Source organism: Oncorhynchus masou, chromosome 1, assembly GCF_036934945.1.
Source record: "Oncorhynchus masou masou isolate Uvic2021 chromosome 1, UVic_Omas_1.1, whole genome shotgun sequence".
Lineage (NCBI taxonomy): Eukaryota > Metazoa > Chordata > Actinopteri > Salmoniformes > Salmonidae > Oncorhynchus > Oncorhynchus masou.
Genome location: NC_088212.1, coordinates 2208504 through 2225617, shown reverse-complemented (window position 1 = coordinate 2225617; position 17114 = coordinate 2208504). Strand labels below are relative to the sequence as shown.

The 17114-nt window shown below is 44.0% G+C and overlaps 1 protein-coding gene across 4 annotated transcripts in view; it reads right to left on the bottom strand.

Annotated features, from left to right (window-relative positions):
• Positions 1-17114, bottom strand: part of LOC135508019 (AT-rich interactive domain-containing protein 3A-like) — a 193320-nt gene that overhangs the window by 126761 nt on the left and 49445 nt on the right. The window lies entirely within an intron of this gene.

Genomic DNA, 17114 nt, shown 5'->3' with positions numbered 1-17114 from the left:
TGTTGTGTTATGTTATGTAGTGGTGTGTTGTGTTGTGTTATGTAGTGGTGTGTTGTGTTATGTAGTGGTGTGTTGTGTTATGTAGTGGTGTGCTGTGTTATGTAGTGGTGTGCTGTGTTATGTAGTGGTGTGTTGTGTTATGTAGTGGTGTGCTGTGTTATGTAGTGGTGTGCTGTGTTATGTAGTGGTGTGTTGTGTTATGTAGTGGTGTGCTGTGTAGTGTTATGTAGTGGTGTGTTGTGTAGTGTTGTGTTATGTAGTGGTGTGTTGTGGAGTGTTGTGCTATGTAGTGGTGTGTTATGTAGTGTTGTGTTATGTAGTGGTGTGTTGTGTAGTGTTATGTAGTGGTGTGTTGTGTAGTGTTGTGTCGGCAGTAAACTGTCCAGCTCCTGACTGAAAATACTGGGTTTTCTGTGGCTGTGTTGTGTTATGTAGTGGTGTGCTGTGTTATGTAGTGGTGTGCTGTGTTATGTAGTGGTGTGCTGTGTTATGTAGTGGTGTGCTGTGTTATGTAGTGGAGTGTTGTGTTATGTAGTGGTGTGCTGTGTTATGTAGTGGTGTGTTGTGTTATGTAGTGGTGTGCTGTGTTATGTAGTGGTGTGCTGTGTTATGTAGTGGTGTGTTGTGTTATGTAGTGGTGTGCTGTGTTATGTAGTGGTGTGTTGTGTTATGTAGTGGTGTGCTGTGTTATGTAGTGGTGTGCTGTGTTATGTAGTGGTGTGTTGTGTTATGTAGTGGTGTGCTGTGTTATGTAGTGGTGTGTTGTGTTATGTAGTGGTGTGTTGTGTTATGTAGTGGTGTGCTGTGTTATGTAGTGGTGTGTTGTGTTATGTAGTGGTGTGTTGTGCTGTATTGTGTTGTGGTGTGTTGTGCTGTGTTATGTAGTGTTGTGTTGTGTTGTGCTGTGTTATGTAGTGGTGTGTTATGTAGTGTTGTGTTGTGTTGTGCTGTGTTATGTAGTGGTGTGTTGTGTTATGTAGTGGTGTGTTGTGTTATGTAGTGGTGTGTTGTGTTATGTAGTGGTGTGCTGTGTTATGTAGTGGTGTGTTGTGTTATGTAGTGGTGTGCTGTGTTATGTAGTGGTGTGTTGTGTTGTGTTATGTAGTGCTGTTGTGCTGTGTTATGTTGTGTTGTGTTGTGTTGTGTAGTGTTGTGTTGTGTTATGTAGTGTTGTGCTGTGTTATGTAGTGTTGTGTTGTGTTGTGCTGTGTTGTGTAGTGTTGTGTTGTAATTTGTAAGTCGCTCTGGATAAGAGCGTCTGCTAAATGACTTAAATGTAAATGTAAATGTTGTGTTGTGCTGTGTTGTGTAGTGTTGTGCTATGTAGTGTTATGTTATGTAGTGTTGTGTTATGTAGTGGTGTGTTATGTAGTGTTGTGCTATGTAGTGTTGTGTTATGTAGTGTTGTGCTATGTAGTGATGTGTTATGTAGTGTTGTGCTATGTAGTGTTGTGTTATGTAGTGGTGTGTTGTGTAGTGTTGTGCTATGTAGTGGTGTGTTATGTAGTGTTGTGCTATGTAGTGTAGTGTTATGTAGTGGTGTGTTGTGTAGTGTTGTGCTATGTAGTGTTGTGTTATGTAGTGTTGTGCTATGTAGTGTTGTGTTATGTAGTGGTGTGTTGTGTAGTGTTGTGCTATGTAGTGGTGTGTTATGTAGTGTTGTGTTATGTAGTGGTGTGTTGTGTAGTGTTATGTAGTGGTGTGTTGTGTAGTGTTATGTAGTGCTGTGTTGTGTAGTGTTGTGTCGGCAGTAAACTGTCCAGCTCCTGACTGAAAATACTGGGTTTTCTGTGGCTGTGTTATGTAGTGGTGTGCTGTGTTATGTAGTGGTGTGCTGTGTTATGTAGTGGTGTGCTGTGTTATGTAGTGGTGTGTTGTGTTATGTAGTGGTGTGCTGTGTTATGTAGTGGTGTGCTGTGTTATGTAGTGGAGTGTTGTGTTATGTAGTGGTGTGCTGTGTTATGTAGTGGTGTGTTGTGTTATGTAGTGGTGTGCTGTGTTATGTAGTGGTGTGTTGTGCTGTGTTGTGTTGTGGTGTGTTGTGCTGTGTTATGTAGTGTTGTGTTGTGCTGTGTTATGTAGTGGTGTGCTGTGTTATGTAGTGGTGTGTTGTGTTGTGTTATGTTATGTAGTGGTGTGCTGTGTTATGTAGTGGTGTGCTGTGTTATGTAGTGGTGTGCTGTGTTATGTAGTGGTGTGCTGTGTTATGTAGTGGTGTGCTGTGTTATGTAGTGGTGTGCTGTGTTATGTAGTGGTGTGCTGTGTTATGTAGTGGTGTGCTGTGTTATGTAGTGGTGTGCTGTGTTATGTAGTGGTGTGCTGTGTTATGTAGTGGTGTGCTGTGTTATGTAGTGGAGTGTTGTGTTATGTAGTGGTGTGCTGTGTTATGTAGTGGTGTGTTGTGTTATGTAGTGGTGTGTTGTGCTGTGTTGTGTTGTGGTGTGTTGTGCTGTGTTATGTAGTGTTGTGTTGTGCTGTGTTATGTAGTGGTGTGTTGTGTTATGTAGTGTTGTGTTGTGTTGTGCTGTGTTATGTAGTGGTGTGTTGTGTTATGTAGTGGTGTGTTGTGTTATGTAGTGGTGTGTTGTGTTATGTAGTGGTGTGCTGTGTTATGTAGTGGTGTGTTGTGTTGTGTTATGTAGTGCTGTTGTGCTGTGTTATGTTGTGTTGTGTTGTGTTGTGTTGTGTAGTGTTGTGTTGTGCTGTGTTGTGTAGTGTTGTGTTGTGCTGTGTTGTGTAGTGTTGTGCTATGTAGTGGTGTGCTGTGTTGTGTAGTGTTGTGCTATGTAGTGGTGTGCTGTGTTGTGTTGTGTTGTGCTATGTAGTGACTGAAAATACTGGGTTTTCTGTGGCTGTGTTATTACATCAGACTGGTTACTGTCACAGGTACTTTTTTTATGGTTAAATTAATTCTACATTCAGTTTTGTTTGTGTCTGTTTGATTTTAATTTTATATTTTTTATATTTAACTGTTATTTAACTAGGCAAGTCAGTTAAGAACAAAATCTAATTTACAATAACGGCCTACCGGGGAACAGGTTAACTGCCTGTTGATTTGCCTAAATAAGGGAATTATCTTTACACAATATTCACACTGTAAATTTACAATTGGGAGTCCAGACTATAGACAAATGACAACTAAGTTACTTAGACTATAGACAACTAAGTTACTTAGTTATAGTTAGTTAATAACCAGTGAAGAATATGTCTAATAATTCAATCATCAGTTCAATAAGCCAAAAGAAGCCGAATCATTTTGAAAATAGGTCACTCTGATGGCGTAGATGTTAATGAGATTACCATAACTTAATTTGTCGAAGAGATGAATGAATGGATGGAGGGACACTGGGCCATATGGGAGCAGACCTAGATGGCAGATATCACTGACCTGGCTGCACCATTAGTTCCCGGCATCACAGACAATATCTAACAATGTCGAAACAAAGGGGAGGGGAAAGGTCAGGCATCAAACATGTATAAGTCCTATACGGTCACATACTGTATGAGAGCTGCACCTTGAGTGGAAATTTGTTTCCCCCTAAACACAATTCTAGGGTCTCAGAACCTCGGAATGAATGGTGGCCAAATCATAGGAGGAAGAGGGGCAGCAGTTATATAGATGTGAGGGGCAGCAGTTATATAGATGTGAGGGGCAGCAGTAATATAGATGTGAGGTGCAGCAGTTATATAGATGTGAGGGGCAGCAGTTATATAGATGTGAGAGGGGCAGCAGTTATATAGATGTGAGGGGCAGCAGTTATATAGATGTGAGGGGCAGCAGTTATATAGATGTGAGGGGCAGCAGTTATATAGATGTGAGAGGGGCAGCAGTTCTATAGATGTGAGGGGCAGCAGTTCTATAGATGTGAGGGGCAGCAGTTATATAGATGTGAGGGGCAGCAGTTATATAGATGTGAGGGGCAGCAGTTATATAGATGTGAGGGGCAGCAGTAGTTCTATAGATGTGAGGGGCAGCAGTTATATAGATGTGAGGGCAGTAGTTCTATAGATGTGAAGGGCAGCAGTAGTTCTATAGATGTGAGGGGCAGCAGTTATATAGATGTGAGAGGGGCAGCAGTACCTGTATAGATGTGAGAGGGGCAGCAGTTATATAGATGTGAGAGGGGCAGTAGTAGTTCTATAGATGTGAGAGGGGCAGTAGTAGTTCTATAGATGTGAGGGGCAGCAGTCATATAGATGTGAGAGGGGCAGCAGTTATATAGATATGAGAGGGGCAGCAGTTCTATAGATGTGAGGGGCAGCAGTTCTATAGATGTGAGGGGCAGCAGTTATATAGATGTGAGGGGCAGCAGTTATATAGATGTGAGGGGCAGCAGTTATATAGATGTGAGGGGCAGCAGTTATATAGATGTGAGGGGCAGCAGTAGTTCTATAGATGTGAGGGGCAGCAGTTATATAGATGTGAGGGCAGTAGTTCTATAGATGTGAGGGGCAGCAGTAGTTCTATAGATGTGAGGGGCAGCAGTTATATAGATGTGAGAGGGGCAGCAGTACCTGTATAGATGTGAGAGGGGCAGCAGTTATATAGATGTGAGGGGCAGCAGTAGTTATATAGATGAGAGGGGCAGCAGTAATATAGATGTGAGGGGCAGCAGTTATATAGATGTGAGGTGCAGCAGTTATATAGATGTGAGACGGGCAGTAGTAGTTCTATAGATGTGAGAGGGGCAGTAGTAGTTATATAGATGAGAGGGGCAGCAGTTATATAGATGTGAGAGGCAGCAGTTATATAGATATGAGGGGCAGCAGTAGTTATATAGATGTGAGAGGCAGCAGTAGTTCTATAGATGTGAGAGGGGCAGCAGTAGTTATATAGATGTGAGGGGCAGCAGTAGTTCTATAGATGTGAGAGGCAGCAGTAGTTCTATAGATGTGAGAGGGGCAGCAGTAGTTATATAGATGTGAGGGGCAGCAGTAGTTCTATAGATGTGAGAGGGGCAGCAGTTATATAGATGTGAGGGGCAGCAGTAGTTCTATAGATGTGAGAGGGGCAGCAGCGCCAGTATAGATGTGAGAGGGGCAGCAGTAGTTCTATAGATGTGAGGGGCAGCAGTAGTTCTATAGATGTGAGAGGGGCAGCAGTAGTTCTATAGATGTGAGAGGGGCAGCAGTACCTGTATAGATGTCAGAGGGGCAGCAGTAACTGTATAGATGTGAGAGGGGCAGCAGTACCTGTATAGATGTGAGTGGCAGCAGTACCTGTATAGATGTGAGGGGCAGCAGTACCTGTATAGATGTGAGAGGGGCAGCAGTACCTGTGTAGATGTGAGAGGGGCAGCAGTAGTTCTATAGATGTGAGAGGGGCAGCAGTACCTGTATAGATGTCAGAGGGGCAGCAGTAACTGTATAGATTTGAGAGGGGCAGTAGTTATATAGATGTGAGGGGCAGACAATAGTTATACAGATGTGAGGGGCAGTATCTGTATAGATGTTAGAGGGGCAGCAGTACCTGAGGGGCAGCAGTACCTGTATAGATGTGAGGGGCAGCAGTAGTTCTATAGATGTGAGAGGGGCAGCAGTACCTGTATAGATGTGAGAGGGGCAGCAGTACCTGAGAGGGGCAGCAGTACTTGTATAGATGTGAGAGGGGCAGCATTAGGTCTATAGATGTGAGAGGCAGCATTAGTTCTATAGATGTGAGAGGGGCAGCAGTATCTGTATAGATGTGAGAGGGGCAGCAGTGCCTGTATAGATGTGAGAGGGGCAGCAGTAGTTATATAGATGTGAGAGGGGCAGCAGCAGTTGTATAGATGTGAGAGGGGCAGCATTAGTTCTATAGATGTGAGAGGGGCAGCAGTAGTTATATAGACGTGAGAGGGGCAGCATTAGTTCTATAGATGTGAGAGGGGCAGCATTAGTTCTATAGATGTGAGAGGGGTAGCAGTACCTGTATAGATGTGACATGGGCAGCATTAGTTCTATAGATGTGAGAGGGGCAGCAGTACCTGTATAGATGTGAGGGGCAGCAGTATCTGTATAGATGTGAGAGGGGCAGCAGTACCTGTATAGATGTGAGGGGCAGCAGTAGTTCTATAGATGTGAGAGGGGCAGCAGTGCCTGTATAGATGTGAGAGGGGCAGCATTAGTTCTATAGACGTGAGAGGGGCAGCAGCAGTTGTATAGATGTGAGAGGGGCAGCATTAGTTCTATAGATGTGAGAGGGGCAGCAGTAGTTCTATCGATGTGAGAGGAGCAGCAGTAGTTCTATAGATGTGAGCGGGGTAGCAGTACCTGTATAGATGTGACATGGGCAGCATTAGTTCTATAGATGTGAGAGGGGCAGCAGTACCTGTATAGATGTGAGAGGGGCAGCAGTATCTGTATAGATGTGAGAGGGGCAGCAGTACCTGTATAGATGTGAGGGGCAGCAGTAGTTCTATAGATGTGAGAGGGGCAGCAGTGCCTGTATAGATGTGAAAGGGGCAGCATTAGTTCTATAGATGTGAGAGGGGCAGCAGTAGTTCTATAGATGTGAGAGGGGCAGCAGTATCTGTATAGATGTGAGAGGGGCAGCGGTGCCTGTATAGATGTGAGAGGGGCAGCATTAGTTCTATAGATGTGAGAGGGGCAGCAGTAGTTGTATAGATGTGAGAGGGGCAGCAGACGTTGTATAGATGTGAGAGGGGCAGCAGTACCTGTATAGATGGGAGAGGGGCAGCAGTAGTTGTATAGATGTGAGGGGCAGCATTAGTTCTATAGATGTGAGAGGGGCAGCAGTACCTTTATAGATGTGAGAGGGGCAGCAGTACCTGTGTAGATGTGAGAGGGGCAGCAGTAGTTCTATAGATGTGAGAGGGGCAGCAGTACCTGTATAGATGTCAGAGGGGCAGCAGTAACTGTATAGATTTGAGAGGGGCAGTAGTTATATAGATGTGAGGGGCAAACAATAGTTATATAGATGTGAGGGGCAGTATCTGTATAGATGTTAGAGGGGCAGCAGTACCTGAGGGGCAGCAGTACCTGTATAGATGTGAGGGGCAGCAGTAGTTCTATAGATGTGAGAGGGGCAGCAGTACCTGTATAGATGTGAGAGGGGCAGCAGTACCTGAGATGGGCAGCAGTACCTGTATAGATGTGAGAGGGGCAGCATTAGGTCTATAGATGTGAGAGGCAGCATTAGTTCTATAGATGTGAGAGGGGCAGCAGTACCTGTATAGATGTGAGAGGGGCAGCATTATGTCTATAGATGTGAGAGGCAGCATTAGTTCTATAGATGTGAGAGGGGCAGCAGTATCTGTATAGATGTGAGAGGGGCAGCAATACCTGTATATATGTGAGAGGGGCAGCAGTAGTTATATAGATGTGAGAGGGGCAGCAGTAGTTATATAGATGTGAGAGGGGCAGCATTAGTTCTATAGATGTGAGAGGGGCAGCATTAGTTCTATAGATGTGAGAGGGGTAGCAGTACCTATATAGATGTGAGAGTGGCAGCATTAGTTCTATAGATGTGAGAGGGGCAGCAGTAGTTCTATAGATGTGAGAGGAGCAGCAGTAGTTCTATAGATGTGAGCGGGGCAGCAGTACCTGTATAGATGTGAGAGGGGCAGCAGTACCTGTATAGATGTGACATGGGCAGCAGTACCTGTATAGATGTGAGAGGGGCAGCAGTATCTGTATAGATGTGAGAGGGGCAGCAGTACCTGTATAGATGTGAGGGGCAGCAGTAGTTCTATAGATGTGAGAGGGGCAGCAGTGCCTGTATAGATGTGAAAGGGGCAGCATTAGTTCTATAGATTTGAGAGGGGCAGCATTAGTTCTATAGATGTGAGAGGGGCAGCAGTATCTGTATAGATGTGAGAGGGGCAGCAGTACCTGTATAGATGTGAGAGGGGCAGCATAAGTTGTATAGATGTGAGAGGGGCAGCAGTAACTGTATAGATGGGAGAGGGGCAGCAGTAGTTGTATATATGTGAGGGGCAGCATTAGTTCTATAGATGTGAGAGGGGCAGCAGTACCTGTATAGATGTGACAGGGGCAGCAGTACCTGTATAGATGTGAGAGGGGTAGCAGTACCTGTATCGATGTGAAAGGGGCAGCATTAGTTCTATAGATGTGAGAGGGGCAGAAGTAGTTGTATAGATGTGAGAGGGGCAGCAGTAGTTGTATAGATGTGAGGGGCAGCAATAGTTCTATAGATGTGAGAGGGGCAGCAGTACCTGTATAGATGTGAGAGGGGCGGTAGCACCTGTATAGATGTGAGAGGGGCAGCAGTACCTGTATAGATGTGAAAGGGGCAGCATTAGTTTTATAGATGTAAGAGTGGCAGCAGTAGTTGTATAGACGTGAGAGGGCCAGCAGTACCTGTATAGATGTGAGAGGGGCAGCATTACCTGTATAGATGTGAGGGGCAGCAGTACCTGTATAGATGTGAGGGGCAGCAGTACCTGTATAGGTGTGAGAGGGGCAGCAGTACCTGTATAGATGTGAGGGGCAGTAGTACCTGTATATATGTGAGAAGGGCAGTAGTACCTGTATAGATGTGTGGGGCAGTAGTACGTGCAGCAGTAGTTCTATAGATGTGAGAGGGGCAGCAGTACCTGTATAGATGTGAGAGGGGCAGCAGTACCTGTATAGATGTGAGAGGGGCAGCAGTACCTGTATAGATGTGAGGGGGCAGCAGTTCCTGTATAGATGTGAGAGGGGCAGTAGTACCTGTATAGATGTGAGGGGCAGCAGTACCTGTATAGATGTGAGGGGCAGCAGTACCTGTATAGATGTGAAAAGGGCAGCAGTATCTGTATAGATGTGAGAGGGGCAGCAGTACCTGTATAGATGTGAGAGGGGCAGCAGTACCTGTATAGATGTGAGGGGCAGCAGTACCTGTATAGATGTGAGAGGGGCAGCAGTACCTTTATAGATGTGAGAGGGGCAGCAGCAGTTGTATTGATGTGAGAGGGGCAGCATGAGTTCTGTAGATGTGAGCGGGGCAGCAATAGTTCTATAGATGTGAGAGGGGCAGCAGTACCTGTATAGATGTGAGAGGCGCAGCATTAGTTCTATAGATGTGAGAGGGGCAGCATGAGTTCTGTAGATGTGAGAGGGGCAGCAGTACCTGTATAGATGTGAGAGGGGCAGCAGTACCTGTATAGATGTGAGAGGGGCAGCAGTACCTGTATAGATGTGAGAGGGGCAGCAGTACCTGTGTAGATGTGAGAGGGGCAGCAGTAGTTCTATAGATGTGAGAGGGGCATCAGTACCTGTATAGATGTCAGAGGGGCAGCAGTACCTGTATAGATTTGAGAGGGGCAGTAGTTATATAGATGTAAGGGGCAGACAATAGTTATATAGATGTGAGCGGCAGTATCTGTATAGATGTTAGAGGGGCAGCAGTACCTGAGGGGCAGCAGTACCTGTATAGATGTGAGGGGCAGCAGTAGTTCTATAGATGTGAGAGGGGCAGCAGTACCTGTATAGATGTGAGAGGGGCAGCAGTACCTGAGAGGGGCAGCAGTACCTGTATAGATGTGAGAGGGGCAGCATTAGTTCTATAGATGTGAGAGGCAGCATTAGTTCTATAGATGTGAGAGGGGCAGCAGTATCTGTATAGATGTGAGAGGGGCAGCAGCAGTTGTATAGATGTGAGAGGGGCAGCATTAGTTCTATAGATGTGAGAGGGGCAGCAGTTGTATAGATGTGAGAGGGGCAGCAGTAGTTATATAGATGTGAGAAGGGCAGCAGTACCTATATAGATGTGAGAGGGGCAGCAGTACCTATATAGATGTGAGAGGGGCAGCAGCAGTTGTATAGATGTGAGAGGGGCAGCAGTACCTGTATAGATGTGAGAGGGGCAGCAGTACCTATATAGATGTGAGAGGGGCAGCAGTACCTGTATAGATGTGAGAGGGGCAGCAGCAGTTGTATAGATGTGAGAGGGGCAGCAGTACCTATATAGATGTGAGGGGCAGCAGTACCTATATAGATGTGAGGGGCAGCAGTAGTTCTATAGATGTGAGAGGGGCAGCAGTGCCTGTATAGATGTGAAAGGGGCAGCATTAGTTCTATAGATTTGAGAGGGGCAGCATTAGTTCTATAGATGTGAGAGGGGCAGCAGTATCTGTATAGATGTGAGAGGGGCAGCAGTACCTGTATAGATGTGAGAGGGGCAGCATTAGTTCTATAGATGTGAGAGGGGCAGCAGTAGTTGTATAGATGTGAGAGGGGCAGCAGAAGTTGTATAGATGTGAGAGGGGCAGCAGTAACTGTATAGATGGGAGAGGGGCAGCAGTAGGTGTATAGATGTGAGGGGCAGCATTAGTTCTATAGATGTGAGAGGGGCAGCAGTACCTGTATAGATGTGACAGGGGCAGCAGTACCTGTATAGATGTGAGAGGGGTAGCAGTACCTGTATCGATGTGAAAGGGGCAGCATTAGTTCTATAGATGTGAGAGGGGCAGAAGTAGTTGTATAGATGTGAGAGGGGCAGCAGTAGTTGTATAGATGTGAGGGGCAGCATTAGTTCTATAGATGTGAGAGGGGCAGCAGTACCTGTATAGATGTGAGAGGGGCGGCAGCACCTGTATAGATGTGAGAGGGGCAGCAGTACCTGTATAGATGTGAAAGGGGCAGCATTAGTTTTATAGATGTAAGAGGGGCAGCAGTAGTTGTATAGACGTGAGAGGGGCAGCAGTACCTGTATAGATGTGAGAGGGGCAGCATTACCTGTATAGATGTGAGGGGCAGCAGTACCTGTATAGATGTGAGGGGCAGCAGTACCTGTATAGGTGTGAGAGGGGCAGCAGTACCTGTATAGATGTGAGGGGCAGCAGTACCTGTATATATGTGAGAAGGGCAGTAGTACCTGTATAGATGTGAGGGGCAGTAGTACGTGCAGCAGTAGTTCTATAGATGTGAGAGGGGCAGCAGTACCTGTATAGATGTGAGAGGGGCAGCAGTACCTGTATAGATGTGAGAGGGGCAGCAGTACCTGTATAGATGTGAGGGGGCAGCAGTTCCTGTATAGATGTGAGAGGGGCAGTAGTACCTGTATAGATGTGAGGGGCAGCAGTACCTGTATAGATGTGAGGGGCAGCAGTACCTGTATAGATGTGAGAGGGGCAGCAGTACCTGTATAGATGTGAGAGGGGCAGCAGTACCTGTATAGATGTGAGAGGGGCAGCAGTACCTGTATAGATGTGACGGGCAGCAGTACCTGTATAGATGTGAGAGGGGCAGCAGTACCTTTATAGATGTGAGAGGGGCAGCAGCAGTTGTATTGATGTGAGAGGGGCAGCATGAGTTCTGTAGATGTGAGCGGGCAGCAATAGTTCTATAGATGTGAGAGGGGCAGCAGTACCTGTATAGATGTGAGAGGCGCAGCATTAGTTCTATAGATGTGAGAGGGGCAGCATGAGTTCTGTAGATGTGAGAGGGGCACCAATAGTTCTATAGATGTGAGAGGGGCAGCAGTACCTGTATAGATGTGAGAGGGGCAGCAGTACCTGTATAGATGTGAGAGGGGCAGCAGTACCTGTATAGATGTGAGAGGGGCAGCAGTACCTGTATAGATGTGAGAGGGGCAGCAGTACCTGTGTGGATGTGAGAGGGGCAGCAGTAGTTCTATAGATGTGAGAGGGGCATCAGTACCTTTATAGATGTCAGAGGGGCAGCAGTACCTGTATAGATTTGAGAGGGGCAGTTGTTATATAGATGTAAGGGGCAGCAGTAGTTCAGTAGATGTGAGAGGGGCAGCAGTAGTTCTATAGATGTGAGAGGGGCAGCAGTAGTTCTATAGGTGTTAGAGGGGCAGCAGCACCAGTATAGATGTTAGAGGGTACATCGAAAATCTCTTCCAAAATATTTAGCCATTTGAATGGCACAGCTGTCAGTTGTTTGGTCCTTAAATAAAATTGGTATATGTTATTATTTATCACACTTTTCTTTAACCATTTATGTTCTTTAAATACAGGGCCGACATACAAGTTCCTTACCTTTTTCCCCTTTACATGCCTCTTCCATTTCTGTGGTAATGCTGCAATTAGTTGGTTGTAATGTTGGGTAGAGCAGACATTTCCATATGTCTGTGTTAGCTGCATGTGTGACAACCCTCCATCAGTCCTATTTATGATATCATTCACTCAAATTATATTTTTTTAAACATTTCTTCTTCTTTCTTCCACAGTTTTTTATCAATTAGTATATTTGAATTTAACCACAATATTTGTTGTACTATTGGTTCTGTCTTTTCAGGTGGATTAAACTGACATTGCAACCAACTTTCTAAGGCTTGTTTAAAAAAGAAAGATATTTTGGAGATGATTTCCTTTTCAAACAACTGAAAGTGGTCAGGTGTCATCTGAATAAAGGGAAAAGGCCCTTCCTGAATATAGGATGAGACATTCCTACCAATCTACTAGAGAACCAGTTTGGATTTAAGTATAACTTTTGTAGGACTGATGCCTTTAGTGAGAGGTCTAATGCTTTAATATTTAATCATTTCTGCCCCCCCAATTCATATTCCTTATATAAATAGGCCCTTTTCATTTTGTCTGTCTTGCCATTCCAAATCAAATGGAATATTTTTTGTTCATATAATTTAAAAGGCAGGTCACTAGCTGTAGGCAAAACCATAAGCAAATAGGTAAACTGTGATATAACTAGAGTTAATCAGGGTGATTTTTACACAAATAGACAGGTATCTTCCTTTCCGTGGTAGCAAGATCTTATCTATTTTTGTTAACCTTCTATAAACATTTATTGGAGTGAGATCATTTATTTCTTTTGGGATTTGTATACCGAGTATGTCCACATCTCCGTCAGACCATTTTATTGGTAAACTACATGGTAACTATTGGTAAACTACATGGTAACTATTGGTAAACTACATGGTAATGTAAAATGTGAATTTTTTTAGTGATCCAATACGTAATATAGTAAGTACACCATCATAATTTGGATTTAATCCAGAGAGAAAAGCAAAAGTATCTAGATCCTCTATGAGGCCGTGAGGAGACTCTAATTGTGGTTTTAAAAGAAAACATGAATCATCAGCGTACAATGACACCTTCATTTGTACGCCACGGATATCTAATCCCTTAATATTATTGTTTGATCTAATCTTAGCAGCTAACATTTTGATGGCAATAATAAATAGATACGCCGATAGTGGACAACCTTGTTTTACTCCTCTAGACAGTTTAAAACTTTCTGAGATGTAGCCGTTATTTACTATTTTACACCTAGGGTTACTATACATAACTTTAACCCATTTTATAAGAGATTCCCCAAAATTGAAATATTCTAGGCATTTATATATAAACTCCAGTCGTACTTTATCAAAAGCCGTTTCAAAATCAGCTATGAAAACCAGGTGTCCCCGATATTTCATAGTGTTCTATTGTTTCCAGTACTTGTCTTATATTATCTCCAATGTATCATCCTGTCTGATTAGGATGAATAATATCTGACAATACTTTTTTAATTCTATGCTCCAAGCATTTTGCTTGGATTTTTGCATCACAACACTGAAGTGTAAGAGGCCTCCAATTTTTTAAATGGACTGGATCTTTATATTTACCACTTGGATCCTGTTTCAGTAATAATGAAATCAGACCTTCTTGTTGCGTGTCTGATAATCTACCGTTTATATAGGAGTGGTTAAAACATGCTAATAATGGTTCTCTGAGTATATCAAAAAAGGTTCTGTATACTTCCACTGGTATGTCATCCAGCCCTGGACTGAAACTTTTTCCCATTCCTCCTTGCAAAACAGTTCGAGCTCAGTGAGGTTGGATGGAGAGCATTTGTGAACAGCAGTTTTCAGTTCTTTCCACAGATTCTCGATTGGATTCAGGTCTGGACTTTGACTTGGCCATTCTAACATTCTAGCAAGGCACTGTAGCTGTGGATCATCCTATATTGTCCCTAACATTTTTTACTCCTTCGCAACAGTTGTGGGATACACACACACACACACACTCAACCCTTCACCCCACACAACCATAAACTCCCATTCACAACAGATGCACCATCCCAGAGCCCAACTCAAGAAAGGTCTTGATTTACAAATGCATTTACAGTTGCAGCTGTATGAGAAGGTCTGAAAGACCGCGCAAAAAAATGGGCAGAAATTGAGAGATTTTATTTACAATTGTCACATCCTAGATGATGGAGGACAAATGTACACCTTTTCCCTGAAACCCCCACAACACAGTCACCCATATTGACCATATCCCCAAGCATCTCCAAGCAGTCAGACGTTTGATTTTGTGCCACCAGGGTCACAATAATATCACCTGACGGTCGTTTGCAGTGTGGTTAGCAGTATCGCCTGACGCTAGTCTTAGCCTCGCCTAGCAGTGTGGCGAGCAGTGTGGTTAGCAGTATCACCTGACGCTAGCCTAGCTTAGCAGTGTGGCTAGTAGTGTGGTTAGCAGTATCACCTGACGCTAGTCTTAGCCTCGCCTAGAAGTGTGGCTAGCAGTGTGGTTAGCAGTATCGCCTGACGCTAGTCTTAGCCTCGCCTAGCAGTGTGGTTAGCAGTATCACCTGACGCTAGCCTAGCTTAGCAATGTGGCTAGTAGTGTGGCAGGCAGTGTCACCATGAACATCACATCATTATGGGATTTTACAGGCTGTAGGATTAATACTATTGGCAAACTGCCAAGCTGCCCTGAGGCCATATCAGCCTACACAGCCTACCACTCATTTATTTTCACCTCATTCAAATCATATCAGGGTTAGTGTGATCCCTCTGACCAACTGAGGAATCCAGGTTCTGTGTCCCACATGGCACCCTATTCGCTACACTACTTTAGACCACAGCCTTATGGGCCCTGATCAAAAGGAGTGTACTCTACAGTATAGGGAATAGGGAGCCATTTGGGACACAGCCGGGGAGCAGTAATCAGAGCAGTAAGTAGTGTCAAACACAGGGAGGGCCAGGGTATGTGGGTCAGTCCCAAACAGAAACAGAGCAAGTTCCTGTTAAGACTTCACAGTACCCATTCATCAGAGTCCTATTTGCCAGGCTGACATTCTTAAACACACAAACTTGGGGTGGGCATCATTTAACAATGACAAAATCATCATTCATTTACAACAGGAATGGGCGTGATGTATTAATGAATGCTTCTGCTCAGTCAAAGGAATTGAAATCACTCCTAGGCTACATTAGTTTATTTATTTATTTAACTAGGAAAGTCAGTTAAGATCAAATTCTTATTTTCAATGACGGCCTAGGAACAGTGGGTTCTGCCTGTTCAGGGGCAGAATGACAGATTTGTACCTTGTCAGCTCGGGGATTTGAACTTGCAACCTTCTGGTTACTAGTCCAACACTCTAACTACTAGGCTACCCTGCCGCCCCACTAGTGAAGATCACATGTAAAGATCTAGATGTGAAGGTGCTATGCAAATAGTTCTGGTCACTGAACTGTGCAGCCGGTCGGAGGACCATGAGGAGCCTCATTTCCTTAGTTATCTGTTATAAATATATATTAGTTAGAGAGAGACAGAGAGAGAGTGAGTGAGTCCGACCCCCTTTCCTGGGCCACTTGGCTATTGCTTGTTGCTAAAAACAAGACCACTGTTGACCATTGTTTTAAGAAAAGACCACTGTTGACCATTGTTTTAAGACAAGACCACTGTTGAACATTGTTTAAAGACAGGACCACTGTTGACCATTGTTTAAAGACAAGACCACTGTTGACCATTGTTTTAAGACAGGACGACTGTTGACCATTTTTTAAAGACAGGACCACTGTTGACCATTTTTTTAAGACAGGACCACTGTTGACCATTGTTTTAAGACAGGACCACTGTTGACCATTGTTTAAAGACAAGACCACTGTTGACCATTGTTTTAAGACAGGACCACTGTTGACCATTGTTTTAAGACAAGACCACTGTTGACCATTGTTTTAAGACAGGACGACTGTTGACCATTTTTTAAAGACAGGACCACTGTTGACCATTGTTTTAAGACAGGACCACTGTTGACCATTGTTTTAAGTGCTGACTCCCTCCTTCCCTCCAGAATGATATCGGCTTCCATTGGCTTCTGCATTTTTCTTCCATAGGGGCTAATATAGATTTTTCATCCCCCATAATTCGTTATCCTCTCCTCAAAAGCGAGTGTGGCTCCTACTACGGCCAACAGGACATTTGTCAGGAAAGAGAGCTAATAGGCTATGAGGGGGAAAAAATCATCATTAGTCTTTATTTAGGGAGAATGGTCTCATGTGGGCTGATAAAGATCGCTAAGGAGTTTTAGTGGGGCAGTAACTGAAGATTGGCTACAGAGGAGTCCTGGCCACTAGGTCTTCAAATCAAATCAAACTTTATTTGTCACGTGCACTACATACAACAGTGAAATGCTGATTTACAGGCTCTAACCAATGGTGCAAAAAAGGTGTTAGGTGAACAATAGGTAGGTAAAGAAATAACACAACAGTAAACAGACAGGCTATATACAGTAGAGAGGTTATATACAGTAGAGAGGCTATATACAGTAGAGAGGCTATATACAGTAGAGAGGCTATATACAGTAGAGAGGCTATATACAGTAGAGAGGTTATATACAGTAGAGAGGCTATATACAGTAGAGAGGCTATATACAGTAGAGAGGCTATATACAGTAGAGAGGCTATATACAGTAGAGAGGTTATATACAGTAGAGAGGCTATATACAGTAGAGAGGCTATATACAGTAGAGAGGCTATATACAGTAGAGAGGCTATATACAGTAGAGAGGCTATATACAGTAGAGAGGTGATATACAGTAGAGAGGCTATATACAGTAGAGAGGCTATATACAGTAGAGAGGCTATATACAGTAGAGAGGCTATATACAGTAGAGAGGCTATATACAGTAGAGGCTATATACAGTAGAGAGGTTATATACAGTAGAGAGGCTATATACAGTAGAGATTCTATATACAGTAGGGAGGCTATATACAGTAGAGAGGCTATATACAGTAGAGAGGCTATATACAGTAGGGAGTCTATATACAGTAGAGATTCTATATACAGTAGGGAGGCTATATACAGTAGAGAGGCTATATACAGTAGAGAGGCTATATACAGTAGAGAGGCTATATACAGTAGAGAGGCTATATACAGTAGGGAGTCTATATACAGTAGAGATTCTATATACAG